Source organism: Megascapheus bottae, chromosome 7 (genome assembly GCF_031878675.1).
Source record: "Megascapheus bottae isolate mThoBot1 chromosome 7, mThoBot2.hap1, whole genome shotgun sequence".
Lineage (NCBI taxonomy): Eukaryota > Metazoa > Chordata > Mammalia > Rodentia > Geomyidae > Megascapheus > Megascapheus bottae.
This window is the reverse complement of record NC_143515.1, coordinates 18924143-18939805: the sequence shown is the minus strand read 5'-3', so window position 1 is coordinate 18939805 and position 15663 is coordinate 18924143.

Here is a 15663-nt window from a genome sequence, read left to right as displayed (position 1 = left end):
GGCAAGCCTAAAGGCCCTAGCAACAAGTCCCTTCTAACAGGCACTACAACCAGGCACAGTGCATCGCAATTAAACCTGACTCAGGCTGCTAGAGAGAGGGAAGGTATTTCGGGGCCTCGATGCTTCCCTAGTTTAGTTGATCATGATGAACAAGTATACCATCAACCTGTTCCTGTTAAAAAATGCCTGCTCCCAATATGGGCCAACTGCCCCTTTTACTCAAGTAATATTGGAGGCCGCATGTGCTGGTATTGCATGCCCAAATGACTGGAAGTGGCTTGCCAGAGCATGCCTTAGTGCAGGAGAGTGCTTATTATGGGAGACAGAGTTCACTGCACAGTGTCGGGCTAAAATTGAAACAAATAGGTCTAAGAACCTGACTTACACTTTTGATCAGTTGTTAGGAGAGGAAACCTATAAAAACACCGAAGATCAATTGGGTTATGCAAAGGAGGCCTATTTACAAATAAATGCTGCGGCAAGAGAGGCTTGGAAAAAGTTATGTAATTCCAATCATACAAAAAATCTAGTAGAAGTTAAACAGGGACCGAATGAACCTTATCTAGAATTTTTGTCTCGATTAATGGAGACTGCAGACTGCCTAGTACAAGATGAGAATGCAAGGAACAGTATAGTTAGACACATAGCCTATGAAAATGTCAACGCCGCCTGTCAGGCGGCTATCAGACCCCATAGGAATAAGGGAGGAATCACGGACTTTATTTCACTGTGTGCTGATATTGGACCCTCCCATGTACAAGGCCTTACTTTAGCCGCCACTCCTCAAGGAAAGACTGTTAGTGAGTCTCTAAAATATAGAGGTCAGCGGCATTCTCGGGATACTAGACCCCCAGGGCGTTGCTTTTCTTGTGGACAAATAGGACATTGGATGACGCAATGCCCACGCCAGGCCAGGCAAAAGAGAGAAAAATCACCTGGCACATGTCCACGCTGTGGTAAAGGGAAGCACTGGGCTAAAGATTGCAAGTCAGCAACAAATCGCAATGGCCGCCCGTATTTGGGAAACTGGAGAAGGGGCCAGCCCCTGGCCCCGCAAAACCATGGGGCAGTCCCTCCCTCTTCTCGGCCACAAGTGCATCTTCTAACAACCCCCCAAGATCAGTCTCCGGCCTCCTCCGTGCCACCCCAGGCAGTGCAGGATTGGACCTCTGTTCCTCCACCTGCTCAGTATTGACCCCAGAGATGGGGACACAAGCTCTCCCCATGGGGGTCTTCGGCCCCCTTCCCCCAGGAGTGGCTGGATTGCTGTTAGGGCGAAGTAGCTCAGCCCTTAAAGGGATACAGATTACACCTGGCAAAATTGACCAGGATTTTACTGGAGAAATCAAAGTTATGGCCTCTGCCCCGAAACACGTGGTCTCGATCCCAGCCGGTCAAAAATTAGCACAATTAATACTTGTGCCTTTACCTCCCGGGGAGACTGCTAATTCCCCATGTGGACAGAGAGGATTTAGATCTTCTGATATCTATTGGGTACAAAGCATAAAACAAGAGAAGCCTGAGATGACTATATTTATACAAGAAACGCCCTTTAAAGGAATATTAGACACTGGAGCAGATGTGTCTGTGATATCTAAAAAACATTGGCCAGCCCAATGGCCCCTGACAACCTCTATGACTTCCCTACAGGGGGTTGGGCAAGCAACTGACCCACAGCAGAGCAGTGTGATCCTTGTTTGGAGAGATGAGGAAGGGCACTCTGGTCATTTTCAGCCATTTGTCTTGGATCATCTGCCAATTAATTTATGGGGTCGTGATATCATGGAAAAAATGGGAGTGTATATGTTTAGTCCTAGTGCTGCGGTCACTAAGCAGTTACTTGATCAAGGCCTCCTCCCCTTTAGGGGACTAGGCCGAGCAGCACAGGGGGAGCTAGAGCCACTCCAACCCCAGTCTCACCCTACGAGACAAGGATTAGGGTATTCTCTAACGGGGGCTGTAGTTTGTCCTGCCCCTCATGCTGATCCCATAAATTGGCTCTCTGAAGAACCGGTATGGGTCGAACAGTGGCCTCTTTCACTAGAAAAGATCATTGCAGTACAGCAGCTGGTACAGGAACAGCTGGACTTGGGACATGTGGCCCCTTCTAACTCTCCATGGAATTCTCCAATTTTTGTTATAAAGAAAAAGTCAGGTAAATGGAGGCTGCTACAGGACTTGAGAAAGGTCAACGCCACAATGGAACTGATGGGGGCCCTACAGCCTGGCTTGCCTTCACCCATGGCAATCCCAAAGGATACTTATAAGATTTTTATAGATTTGAAGGATTGTTTCTATACTATACCCCTGGCGCCTCAAGACTGTAAGCGCTTTGCCTTCAGCGTCCCCTCTGTTAATTTTAAAGAACCCATGAAGCGATATCACTGGCTTGTGCTTCCACAGGGCATGGCAAATAGCCCAACTTTATGTCAAAGTTTTGTAGCTAGAGCCATTTCTTCCACTCGTGAAAAATTTTCTTCTGTTTATATTGTTCATTATATGGATGACATCTTGTTGGCTTGTTCTGACCCTATCATTGTACGACAAGCCTTTGGACAACTAAAGCAAGATCTGAGCCTCTTTGGCCTTATAATAGCAGCTGAAAAGGTTCAGGAACACCCCCTTTTACATATCTAGGCCATATATTAGGCCCACACTATTTTAAAAGCCAAAAAATACAATTAAAAACTTCACACTTAAGAACTCTTCATGATTTTCAGCAATTCTTAGGAGATATAAATTGGCTTAGGCCTTATCTAAAGCTCTCCACAGGAGAGTTAAAACACCTCTTTGATCTCTTAAAAGGAGATACCAACCCTACATCCTTGGGCGAATTAAATCCTGATGCCACGAGGGCCATCCAAATTGTAGAAAAGGCAATTTCCCAGCAGCAAGTGACCTATTGTGACTATTCTAAACCATGGGGAGTTTACATTTTAGCTACTTCTCACTCTCCAACTGCTGTATTGTGGCAGGATGGCCCACTTTTATGGCTTTATCTACCATCAACACCCGGCAAAGTGCTGACCCCCTACTACGAATTGGTAGCTAATCTGATACATATGTTCCGAGTGGATTCCCGTATATATTTAGGTCAGGAACCTCATTTTATCTGTGTCCCATATAATCTACAACAACAAGATTGGCTATTCGCCCATTGCGATTCTTGGGCCATTGCTTGGGCCAATTATACGGGGAAAATTTTGCATCACTACCCGTCTAACAAACTTCTCCAATTTGCTGCGTGTCATACGTTTCTATTTCCTTCCATAGTACAGGCCTCGCCTTTATCTTCTGCTGCTTTGGTATTTACAGATGGATCCTCTAATGGAACGGCTGCTTTAACCATTAATGGGAAACTCAATCTTGGGTTACGGGTTTTTCCTCCGCCCAAGAGGTGGAATTAGAGGCTGTTTTACAAGCACTCGTCCTGTTACAAGACGAGCCCTTTAACTTATACTCAGACAGTCAATATGTAATTCGTGCTCTTCAAGTCATAGAAACTGTTCCCTTTATTGGAACTACTAACTCCAATATTCAGACCCAATTTCGCCAAGTACACACTTTGCTTTGTTCTCGCAACCACCCCTGTTTTTTTGGCTTTGTTCGAGCTCACACTAATCTTCCTGGCCCTTTAAGTGAGGGCAATGCAGTTACTGACTCCGCCACCAGAGTTTACTTAACTCAGGTTGAACTTGCTAAGCAGTCACATTCCATCCATCATCAAAACAGTCGAGCCTTGCGCCGACAGTTTAAATTATCTAGAGAAGCAGCACGACAAATAGTTAAGACTTGCTCCAACTGTGTCCCTTTTTCACCAGCCCCCCATTTAGGCATAAATCCACGAGGACTGCTTTCTAATCACATTTGGCAGATGGATGTCACACATGTTCCATCATTTGGCCGATTAAAATATGTTCATGTTACTGTAGATACTTATTCTAATTTTATCTTGGCCACCCCCCTTGCTGGGGGAGCCACTAAACATTGTATCTCTCACTGCATTCGATGCTTTGCTGTGATGGGGATTCCCTCGCAAATAAAAACAGATAATGGCCCTGGCTATACAAGCCGAGCATTTCAATCCTTCTGCCATTCCTATAATATCACTCATATTACAGGCATTCCTTACAATCCTCAAGGTCAAGGCATTGTGGAGAGAGCTAATGGATTATTAAAACATCAAATTGCTAAAATACAGAAAGGAGAGTCATATCCCGCTACCCCTGTGAATATACTTAATCATGCTTTATTTGTTTTAAATTTTTTGAATTTGGATTCAAATAATTTATCTGCTGCTCAGCGATTCTGGGAAAAAAGAGCGCAGCGTCCTTTTGCCTTAGTAAAGTGGAAGGATCCCCTAACTGGTGCTTGGCATGGACCCAATCCTGTTCTAACCTGGGGTTGAGGGCATGTATGTGTTTTTTCACAAGGAGAAAATGACGCCCGCTGGCTGCCTGAATGCTGCGTTCGGATCGTGGAGAGTGACAGTGGCCATCCAAGCAGCGATTCACTGGGCCTACACCCCCAACCCTCCAGTGGTGCATCCTGCGATGTGGGAAGGACCTGAGTTATTTGTGCATGTCAATCGGGACTGCTACTGATCCACTTGTTCCACACATTCATATGAGCTATGTTTCTCCTCCTTTTACTATTATGTAGGGACCTTTTAACATATTTATTGACTCTACACAATTTAATATGTGACATTATTTTGTCTTTACCAGCCCTCTTCTTAATAACCTTTTTTGTAAAAGATGCCCAGGTGAAAAGCAAAGGCCTCCAGAGGTAAGTAGAAGTCGGCCGACCCCCTTGTATGTCTGCGTTTTATTTTATTTTATTTTATTTTTGTTTGTTTGTTTGAAAAGGTGCACTGTGGGCCTAAAACAGAGGCCTGGGTGGTCAAGGGACGCCTTGACCCCCCCTCCCCTTCTGAGTTTCTTGTCGATAACAAGGCATACCTGAGAGTCCAACCAGCAAGACATGTCTAAATCTAAAAATAACTGTTTGGTGAAAACATTCATTTGAGCTCATGTTTTTTGTGTTAAGTGTATCTGATTGAGTCCAATTTTCTTGTTATATGTCAATGTCTGATTATTTAAAAGTCTCCGTTTCTCTGTCTTGTTCGTGTTACATATTTTTTCTCGTCCAGTTTTGTCTTTAAAATTGGTACCATTTCTAAGTATGGATCCTTATGGTTTTTCTGTGCGTACTCAAGCACACATCCTTGTTATTTATTTGAACATTTCTGGGCCTAGCATGGCTGCTCCCCCATGGCTGCAGTTGTGACAAGCCCTGGAAAAATAAATTCCAGCTAAGTTGCCTTGCAAAAAGTTTTGTTTTGAACCTGGTTCTCACCTGTAAGAGTAAAATTGGCAAAACTCTCTTGACACAAACTTCCGGAAAACGAACGGCCGATATTAATTTTGCGCGCTTTATGATCTTTGAGTATGAATGTGTGTGAATGAGTGAGTGAACATGTTCAAGGTTAAATTGTCAGCATGCTGTATAAAACAATGGTTGAGCTCATTTGAAACAAAGGCAATTGGGTAAATCTAAGTCTAAACTTCAAGAAAATTATTATGCTTGAATGTTTCCTATGTCTTAAAAGTATTATTGCATTGTTATAAAGAAAAACTGGTAAAAAGTATTTTTCTAAAGATCCTGAAATCTGCATTTAAAAAAATCTGGTATTGCAATACATACAGCTGTATACATTGTAAACATTGTATCCTGTTCAGCACAGAGGTGTTAGGGAATTTGGGATTTATTACTTTAAGTTAAAGTTTGGAAACATGTATTAGAAATTTAAATGTAAAATTGTTCATTAATGTCAGAAATTTTGCCTGTCCTTTTTTGCAAACTGACACTAGAAATCTGATGGTAAAATGTGGATAATGTGATTAGTATTTTAAAGGAATGTTTAAAGGTTTATCTCCATGCTATTGGGTGTATTTTAAAAAAGGAGAGGAAACTAAGTCCAGACTTAGACTTTTGGTGCACTGATGTCTATAGTTCTTGAATTAGGGAAAAACTGTTATTTGAGTTTAAACTGTTGTTGGAGTTCTAGACATTAATCTAAACTGCAAAAGAGCCCTTTTTTCTAAAAGGCAAGAGGAGTGCCTTGAGCCTTAGGGGGCCTGAAGGCAGAAGGAGTTCTTTGTGCCCTTAAAGGTTTTTCAATTGCAAATAAAGGCTAAGGTGTTAATTGTTTAAGCCAGTATCAGTAAAAGTTATTAAGAACATTGGAAATGGATTTCTAAACAATATTTGAAAGTGAAGTTGTCTTAAATGTTTAAAGAAAGAGAAAAAAGGAAAATTAGGACTACCAAAGTAATTGCTTAATTGCTATTTCAGCTTGCTCTTGTAAGTTACCTTATAGCAACTTCCAGCTAGCCCATGGAGAAGGACAGCAATCCTTATTCAGATGTAACTTTGGCTTTTACCAGGTTCTAGGTAAGCTCATGCTTAGAGACTATTTCTGTGTTGACCACCTTGTTGCTTTAATTGGGAGTAACGTGGCCTTTTGTAGGACTCATTGATCTGAAAGCCACAGCTTTGAGCCTGCCCGGGCAAAGCAAAGTCCCTGTGAGACTATGGTGTCTAATCTGCCAGCAGGATGCTAGGACAGAGTTGTTTTGGAGCTTGAAGTGGCAGAGTGCTAGCTCTGAGCTGAAAAGCTGGGGGGAAGCACTCAAGCACCAAGCTCGGGACTCATAGTGGTAGAGTGCTAGCCTTGAGCTGGAGAGCTGAGAGACAGTACCCAGGCCCCGAGTTCAAGTACAGCAACCAACAAAGTGAAATGCCAATGGCATGTTTATCCCTGTGTGGAGAGACACTACTGGGACACGAAAGCCTCTGCTTGGATGGCAGAGATGGTGTCAGATCTTAGTCACTTGTGCTTGGCTAATCAAATTAATCAGAGCCGGGAGGTCATAGAATAGTTTGTAAGCATGCCTTACTAATGCCCGTGCCTTTCATAACTGGGCAGGAACTTGTCAATCTTCTGTGATAGTGGGTAGTTTAAAGTCCTAATTGAGTAAAATTTTTATTTTTTATTTTTGACACCAGCCACAAATTCAGGAAAAGTTTGTGGATCTGAGGCTTGTGTCTCTATTAATCTGTTTAGATCTGACAACTGAAGCATTGTTAAGGTTGCAGAAATTTAGTTCCCCAGACAATCAAGAAAAAGCCTTTGCAAATGGGTGCTAGGTAAGCTACACTATTGTAGCCAAGGATGGTTTGTGCAGTTGTTGAATGTCAAGTATGATCTCTAGTTTGGAGTAGATTGTTGTTCCTGGTGTCTAATCCTTGCAACCCCTTGATAAAACAGGCTGGGCTTCTTAAGGTCCCTGGTCAAGCGCGGAGACAGCGCCCCTGAGTCAGCTTGAAGAAGTCACGGAAGTTGAATCTCCGCCCATCAAATCCCCGTTGGACCAAGGGACCAAAGTCATTTTTGGAAAATGTGACAGGATAAATTAGGGGTATAGAAAAGAGTAAAAATTGCACTTGTATTTCTTTTAAAATAAAAAACGGGGGACATGTTGGGAGCCAGAGTGGAATAAAACTGTACCTTGACTTGCATCAGACGATGGCTTTATTGTCTTATTGCTTTCTGGCCCTATTCTATGTAAATGACCTGAGAATTACCATATGAATGTAACACCTGGAGGTTCCCTGGGTCAGGAGGAGGGAAGAAGGGGGAGTGGAAAATAAACGCAGCAGTCTCGGCAGTCTTTGCCTGGACTGCGGACATCCCGGACCCGGTGTGTCTGTCTCTCTTCTTTTTCTTCCTAGTCCTTGTCCCCTATTTCAGGAACCCCAATCTGCGAACCCTGGTTTGCTGCCGGTTGGCCCCGGCAGCCTCCTACATAGTGATGAGTATAACCTTTTGAATTGGTATCTGCAGAGGCCAGGCCAGTATCCACAACTTCTGATCTACTTGGCTTCCAACTGAGTACCTGGGATTCCAGACAGGTTCAGTGGCAGTGGGTCAGGCACAGAGTTCAGACTAAAAATCAGCAGGGTGGAGGCTGAGGATGTTGACGTTTATTACTGCATGCAATATATACATGATCCTCCCACAGTGATGCAGCCCTGTACTATAACCTCCCTTCTGGCTGAGTGAGCTGCCTTCATGAGCTGCTGGTCTAGGGACACATCAGAGCAGATTGCGTAAGTGTGTTTTGGAGACTCAGACAATGTCAATGTGAGACTGACTCTGAGTACAGAAGAATATGTGACAACATACAATCTAACAAGAACAAGAGAATAATCATGGCAGTACAAAGACCAGGAGACTTCAGATAGAACATGATGAATTCATTGAAAATATTCTTTGTGTCTTAAATAGCATCATGGCCAACCCATAATATAAAAATCTAATGTCTCCTGTGATTCTACTCCCTTTTAACAAAAATTATAATATTTTCATCAAGCATGTGGTCTTGCCCCAAACCCATAGCACATGCTATGTTTTCAGTTCTGAGCTGGGAAGTCCAGTTTTGCATTGTCTAGCTTCTGTTCTATATGTTCCTAAAATCTTGTCTGACTATCAAGACATTAGCATAGTTTGACAAGTCCTTTGGCTTTATCAAACTAGGGCACATGCAATACTAGACTCTGCACAAGGGTCTTTTGCAGGAGGGCATCATTAATAATTTAGTATATCTTTTATTCACTTCTGTCACATTAAGTCTGTGACATTTCTTGTAATGAGCCTTTCAGAGGCCTGGAAATGTGACACTGCATACTCTAAGACTTGCGAATGATCTGGTCTCCACCAGTGTCCAATGTGTTGTTGCCTGTGCAGATAGTGCAAGCTGTTTCTCCAGGGTGCTCTCAAATTAATCTCTGAAACTGAAGGATGAAGTTGGAGTACTATAAGGTCACTGAGGTAATACTCATAGGAGAAATGCAATCTGGACTTTATTTTATTTTTTTCCAGTCCTGGGATTGGACTCAGGGGCTGGGCACTGTTCTTAGACACTATTGGTTCAAGGCTAACACTCTTCCACTTGAGCCGTAGCACCACGTCTGGCTATTTCTCTGTATTTGGTACTGAGGAATGGATCCCTGGCTTTCATGCATACCAGGGAAGCACTCTACCACTAATCCATGCTCCAGGTCCCCAATCTGGATCTTTGTGTAGACAAATGGAATCCATTTATGTAACCTTTGGAAGTTTCCAACCAATTTTATCCATGCAGAACTACCATAGAGGTGATTGTCAGTTCTCCCCTCTGTCTGGGCATCTTACCAGGATACAGAGAGGCACCCTTCCAATTTCTAATTCTCACTGAGGCTCCTCATTGTGTAAGTCTGTGAGTCACTGAAAAGAAAATGTAAATCGTTACTGTGCCTCCACTGTGGTGCTGATGCTGAGTGATTGAAAGTGAGCTGTCATCACTATTTTCCATATCAGAATTTTGCCAATTGTGTGATGGGCCTGAAACTCACTTGAATGTATTTCCAGATATTATAATTGAGTCTAATATCCTATCAATACAATTTCATTGTAATATGATAGATACAAAATGAGAAATTACATTAAATATTTTTCAGCCAACCCTTGTCAAGTAGTTGTAAACTTTTCTAGAAAAGCATCTGCATCAGCACACATACAGAATGTAATTATGCAACATTCATTTACACAAACCACCATGGATGCTATATTTAATGTGTCAATAGTTATCTTGATTTCATTTTCTTCAAAAGTCTATAGAAGGAAGGAAAATGTATTTGGTGTTTACTATTATAATTTGATCCCTAGATTACATTTGAGATTACTGGAGGAAAACTACCAAGTTGGTTTGTGTTTTCCCATTATCTGAATTGAGATGAGTGACCTTAGTTTTTAAACATGTTTACAGTGTACTCTGTGGTCACACATTTCTCCTAATATTTCATAAATATCAGAAGAGTTTGTACATGGGAAAATCTGCATTGAATTTATATTTAAGATTAAATGGTAGATCGGGATAAAAATAGCACATGCAGCCTGCCATCAGCACATGAAGCTGCATGAGACACAGACACAGAGGGTTACATAGTCCACACATGAAAGGCTACAGGCCAAAAGTCCAGGTCTTAGGCAGCTGCTGACACTGTTGTAGTCCTTTCAAGTTATAGGATAACCCCCTTCTCTGATGAGGTGGCCTGGAATGGGAGCCATTGGTATTGGAGGTCTTTCCATAACTTCACTAAGAGTGGCCTTGTGGACCTGTTTCTAGAAGCTTTGAAGGAATCTGCTTCATAAGACTTCCCAACAGTGTGTGAACAGATTTGACATTCCAGAATGTGCACTTGTCTGCTTGCTATTCATATTTACAACTAGCAGCAAGAGTAGCCAGTTCATCCAGGCACAAGGACATGTAATTTGTTCCAAGAATATCATTTAACCTCTTTCTTGTAATTATCATATTATCTCTGTGGACCTGCCAGAAGAAGCCAACATGAATCATATTCCAGGCTTTCAAACCTCAAGACAAACAAGAACAGAGGAGCAGCTGAATTCTCTCCCCATGCAGCAGGGTTGGCCTCACTGTGGACCTGGGGAATAGACCACCTCCTACAGAAGCACTCTAAACAGGATAGATCCAAGGAGAAGACACATAGAGTCCATGAAATTTAGACTTTGAAGCTTTTGCAGCCACTGGGTGATATGGATGTATAAAACGGGTACATTATAGGTTGTGTTTTTATTATTTTAAGTAGTTCTAGAAGAAGTTACCATTGATAAATGAGTCCATGAGTTCACTACATCATGTCGGCCCTTTCATTGTTATTCCCCATCCCTCCAGGGAAAGCTGATTCTTGAATTGTCCATTCTGTCAGAATGATGGAAGGAGAGCTAAGTCAAGGGTTCAATTTCTGGGGATCGCAGAAACATATTAAAGTGGGATATCATTCTTGCTTGATTAGCAAAGTGCTTCTCGTTAATGAGACACTGATTATTGTTGTGATATTATAAAGCTCCAAATGACACAGAAGACAAGGAATTGAATTGACCCTTACCTTTTTCGTAGTGTCTCTCATAATACATCAAGACTCTGAGGACTTTATGGCATGTTTTTGTTGGTCATGATACTTTTGATCTCCATCTTCACAAGCTTCCTCCCTTTGTGATCTCAGGGCAATACAACAGTTTTTTTTTCAAGGAGGGAATCTCTATTTACAATTACTGGGACTTAGTATTAGGACTTAATCATAATTAGGCTAAGGGTTTGTATGTCACAGAAACATATTAATTTATGAAATAAAACATTATGTCTATACAGTCATAGGTTTTATGTATATAGTTATATTTCCATTACCATGTCCATAGCTTTGGGTATGCAGTTATTGAGTCCTCTCTCTTGTACTCTTTGGATTTGATATCCACATATTAAGCATACCATGCACCTTTTGTTCCTTAGGTCTTCACTTGATTCACTCTTTATTCACTGATTTTACTGACAAGTTAATTTTGTCGGAGATTAAGTTTGATATTCCTGCTTTTTTGTTTGATGCATTGGAGTGGAAAATTCGTTTCCATCCTTTCACTTGGAATTTGTTTCTGTCTTTGGCAGTGAGTTGGGTCTCTTGGAGGCAACATATGGATGGGTGGTGTTTCTTAATCCAGTCTGCTGCTCTGTGTCTTTTGATTGGATTGTTCAGCCCGTTCACATTTAGGGAGATTATGGAGAAGTGGTCAATGTCCATTGTCGTTATTTATTTTTACTTCTAAGTTTCTTTCTCTCTCTTTTTTCCCCCTTTTGTGTTTAGTGAATTATAGATGTTTGCTTCTTGATGGGGGTTCTTGATGTTCTACAATTTGTCCTCCATTAATTAGTATTTTTTGTAACGCTGGTTTAGTGTGCACGTATTCATAAAGCTTATCTTTGGAGTGAAATATTCTTGTTTCTCCCTCAAATGTAAATGCTAGTTTTGCTGTATATATCAGTCTGGGTTGGCAGTTGTTGGTCTTCAGGATATCGATGATGCTTTTTCCAAGCTTTTCTTGCATTTAGGGTTTGCATGGAGAGATCTGCTGTAATTAGAATTTTCTTCCCTTTGTAGTATAGCTCCGTCTTTGTTTTGCAGCATTTAAGATCAATTCCTTGGTATTCGGGTCTTGTGTCTTTACTATGATATGTGTAGATGAGTTCCTTCTAGGATCTTTCCTGTTTGGAGTCGTGAGTATTCACGACTGCAATAATGTGAGTATTTTCCCTTTTGAAGTTGGGGAAGTTCTCTGCTATGATTTTTGTGAATAAAGTTTGCATTCCTTTGTCCTGAAATTCTCCACCCTCCTCAATCCCTATTATAGGAAGATTAGACTTCTTTGCTGCATCTGCCAGTTCCTGGAGCTCTCTCTGGTGGATTCTGACTGATTTTTCCAAGGTGGCGATTCTCTGATCCAGCTCTTGGGTTTTGTCTTCCGTTTCCGATGTTCTAGTCTCCATCTCAGTCCATCTGCTGCTTAATGCCTCCATTTTTGCTTGAAGTGTGGACACTGAGCTGATCATGTCTGCTGTGAGGATATTAATCTTTTCTTCCATTTCTCTTTTGAATTCGAGGAGCTCTTTGGTGATTTCCTGCTTATGTTCCTGGAATTGTTTTTGGAATTCTGTTTTAATCTCTTTAGTCATGTCCACAATCATCTCCTTGAATAGGGTCATGTTTTGTATCTCTTCAGGTGTCATTTCTTGGGATGGTGACATCTCTCATGTCCCTTCGCTCTGGTTTCCTTTTGGGCTTTGCGTGGGACTTTGATTATGTATTTCGTAATTCATCTTTGTGCTCTCCTAGGCACCGAGAACTGTTGTTGTAGTTTGCTCTGTGGTCGGTAAGTGGCGATCTTGACTTGGATTGGTACCAGTGGTTCTGGGAATCTGTTCTTGGCCAATTTAATTTCTCTGCTGACTAGGTCAGAGTTTGCAGTTTTTGCAGGTGTTCTGGCCTGTTCCCAGAAGCTATGTGCTGCTGCAGGACTCGCTCTCACCCCAACCAGTGACCTCACAGTGGGCTGGATAATGGATCTGCAAGCTTCAGTCTCAGCGAGCTGGGTGGATGTTTGGTATTCCTGTGCTGCTTCTAGGGGTGGGCCCCTGGCCAAGGGTGTTTGGTTTGGGAGTTTGCAGGGGCTCTCAGCAGGACCAGCAGGTGTCTGCTCTGTTCCCAGGGGAGGGGCCCAGCTGAGGATGTGGGCTCCAAGGGTGGAGCCTCGCCTTTCTGATTCTCAGAAGGGGAGCTTGGCTACTGGTCTGCCCTTCAGTTCCCTGCTGTGTTTCCACCACTTTGTCAGAGAGTCTGTGACTGAGGGTGGGCCCCTCAGTGCTGTCTTGCTCAGGATTCCCAGCTGGAGGATGCCCGGCTCAAGATTTGAGTGGGACAGATGCTGGCTCTTATTTTCCCGCACACCCCACCCGTTGTTGTAAGGCAGGATCTCAGCGCCCCCCACTCTCCAGACCCAGTGGCCTGGGAGAAGAACCTGTTGGGCAAGTGGGAGCTGGGACACCTCCGCCTCCCCTGGTGGGGTGCTGGGTCTTAGCATCCACCTGCCTGTCAGTCTCCAGTCAGAGGCCTGGGAGAGGAACTTGTTGGGTGGGTGGGGGCTGGGACACCTCCACCCCCTTTGGTGGGGTGTTGGGTCTTAGAGCCTGCCTGCCTGTCAGTGTCCATTCAATGGCCTGGGGGAGGGGGCTGTTGAGGGAAGGGACAGGATTCTAAATTCCCTGCCCCCCTGCTCCTGCCAGTCTTTCTCGGGTGGGGTGGAGGAGTCTGAGTTAAGTTGTATTGCTTGGCACCAGCTCTGCTTTCCCGATGGGTTTGGGAACCAGCTGCACTACTCACTCCTCTGCGTTTGGCTGTGGGTGCTCCACGTTGTTGGGGAGTTATTCACTCCCCTCAGATCTCTGCTGCCGCCTATTTTCCGCGTCTGTGTTCCGCTGCTTCCACGGCTTGCTGGCCTCGTCCTATGCTGGTTCCTGCGGCGGTCGTGACTGTCCGGCCTGGCACTCTCCGCTGCCGCTTTTCCCGGCTTGGAGCTGGCTGCGAGGGGTGGGGGAGGGGTCCTCGCGTTCCGAATTCTTTGAGAAAGTTGGATGTAAGCTTTATCTGGTATTCTTTTCCAGTTTGAGTCCTTCTCCATTGCTTTTTGAGTTTGTTGTTGTGGATTTCTTAAGGTAATTGACTCGTGGGACTCCCTGGTTCTCTCTTTTTGTGAGAGAGAGCTAGACAGCGTCCCTATTGTCTCGCACCATCTCCTGCTCAATACAATAGTTTTTACCTTCTGTGGGGACATTTTTTCTCAATGGATCAGGATTAGTGCAAGGTTTAGGTTTATCCTAATTCTGGTTTCAATCACTGGACTATCCTGTTTGATTAGAGGAAGTGAACATTAGTTCAATTTCTTTGACAATTTGCTTTTTTGTTAAGCCCTATAGAAGCCCACCCAAATATCTAGTCCCTCACACAATCTCCAAACTCACAGGAAGTTCTGTGTCACTCACTGGCCATAAACTGTATTTGCCTGTTTATGATGGAGTCTGGCCTATTACTTTTCTGGTTCCTCCATTTACTAATTACTCCTTTGCTAAGAATAATTTTCCTTTTTTGCCAGTCCTGGCTTTGACTCAGGGCCTGAGCACTGTCCTTGTGCTTTCTCAAGGCTAGAGCTCTACCACTTGAGCCATAGCATCATTTGTGGCTATTTCTATGCATGTGGTAGCAAGGAATCAAACCCAGGTCTTTGTGCATGGTAGGCAAGCATTCTACCACTGGGCCCAAATCCCAACCCCACTAACTTAGTATTTTTGATGATTTTTGTGGGGTATACAACAGAAAGCACTCCTTCTCCTAGGAACAATTGTACATTGTAAGGATATTTCTTAGATGAGTCTCCATATTACCACCATATACCTAAATATTAGAAGAATAGTATAGCCAATATCCAGATGTTTAATTTCATTGCCATGTGATATTTTATTAAACTATATACCACAACTAACCTACTATTGATGTTACTCTTTTACCTATGGCTCTTACTTAGTGAAAAATTGTTTGTATGTTATTTTCCCATTTTGTGATGGGGACAAGCATTTTTCATTTAATTATTGGAGTTCAGTTTGGCTACAAGATTCTACTCCATTAAAAAGATCTATTTGTAAAAAGTTTCTTTTGGTATTTTATTTTTCAGTTTTAAGTAATGTGCTTGTAGTGATAATTATTTAAACACGTTTAGCTGTTACAAATTTAACATATAAGTTTTCTAAATATAGATAGGCATTTAGTGCAACAAATGACTACAATATTCCTGTGACACACATATGCACATGAAGACTTCCATCACTGTAAGCTTCCATACAGAGTTAGTCATTTTATAGACATTGATATATCTTCTATTTTTGTGTATGCGCTCTTCTGTGTGTGTGTGTGTGTGTGTGTGTGTGTGTGTGTGTGTGATGTGGCTTGAACTTTGGGTCTGGACGCTGTCCCTGAGCTCTTCAGCTCAAGGTATCCACCCTACCCTTGAGCCAAGCCCACTTTCCATTTTCTAGAGGTTAATTGGAGATTAAGAGTCTCAGGTCCTTTTGTGCCTGCCCTGGCTTTGAAACTTGCTCCAAAGATCTCAGGTCCTGGATAGCTAGGATTACAGGAATGAGCCACAGCTCCTGGCTT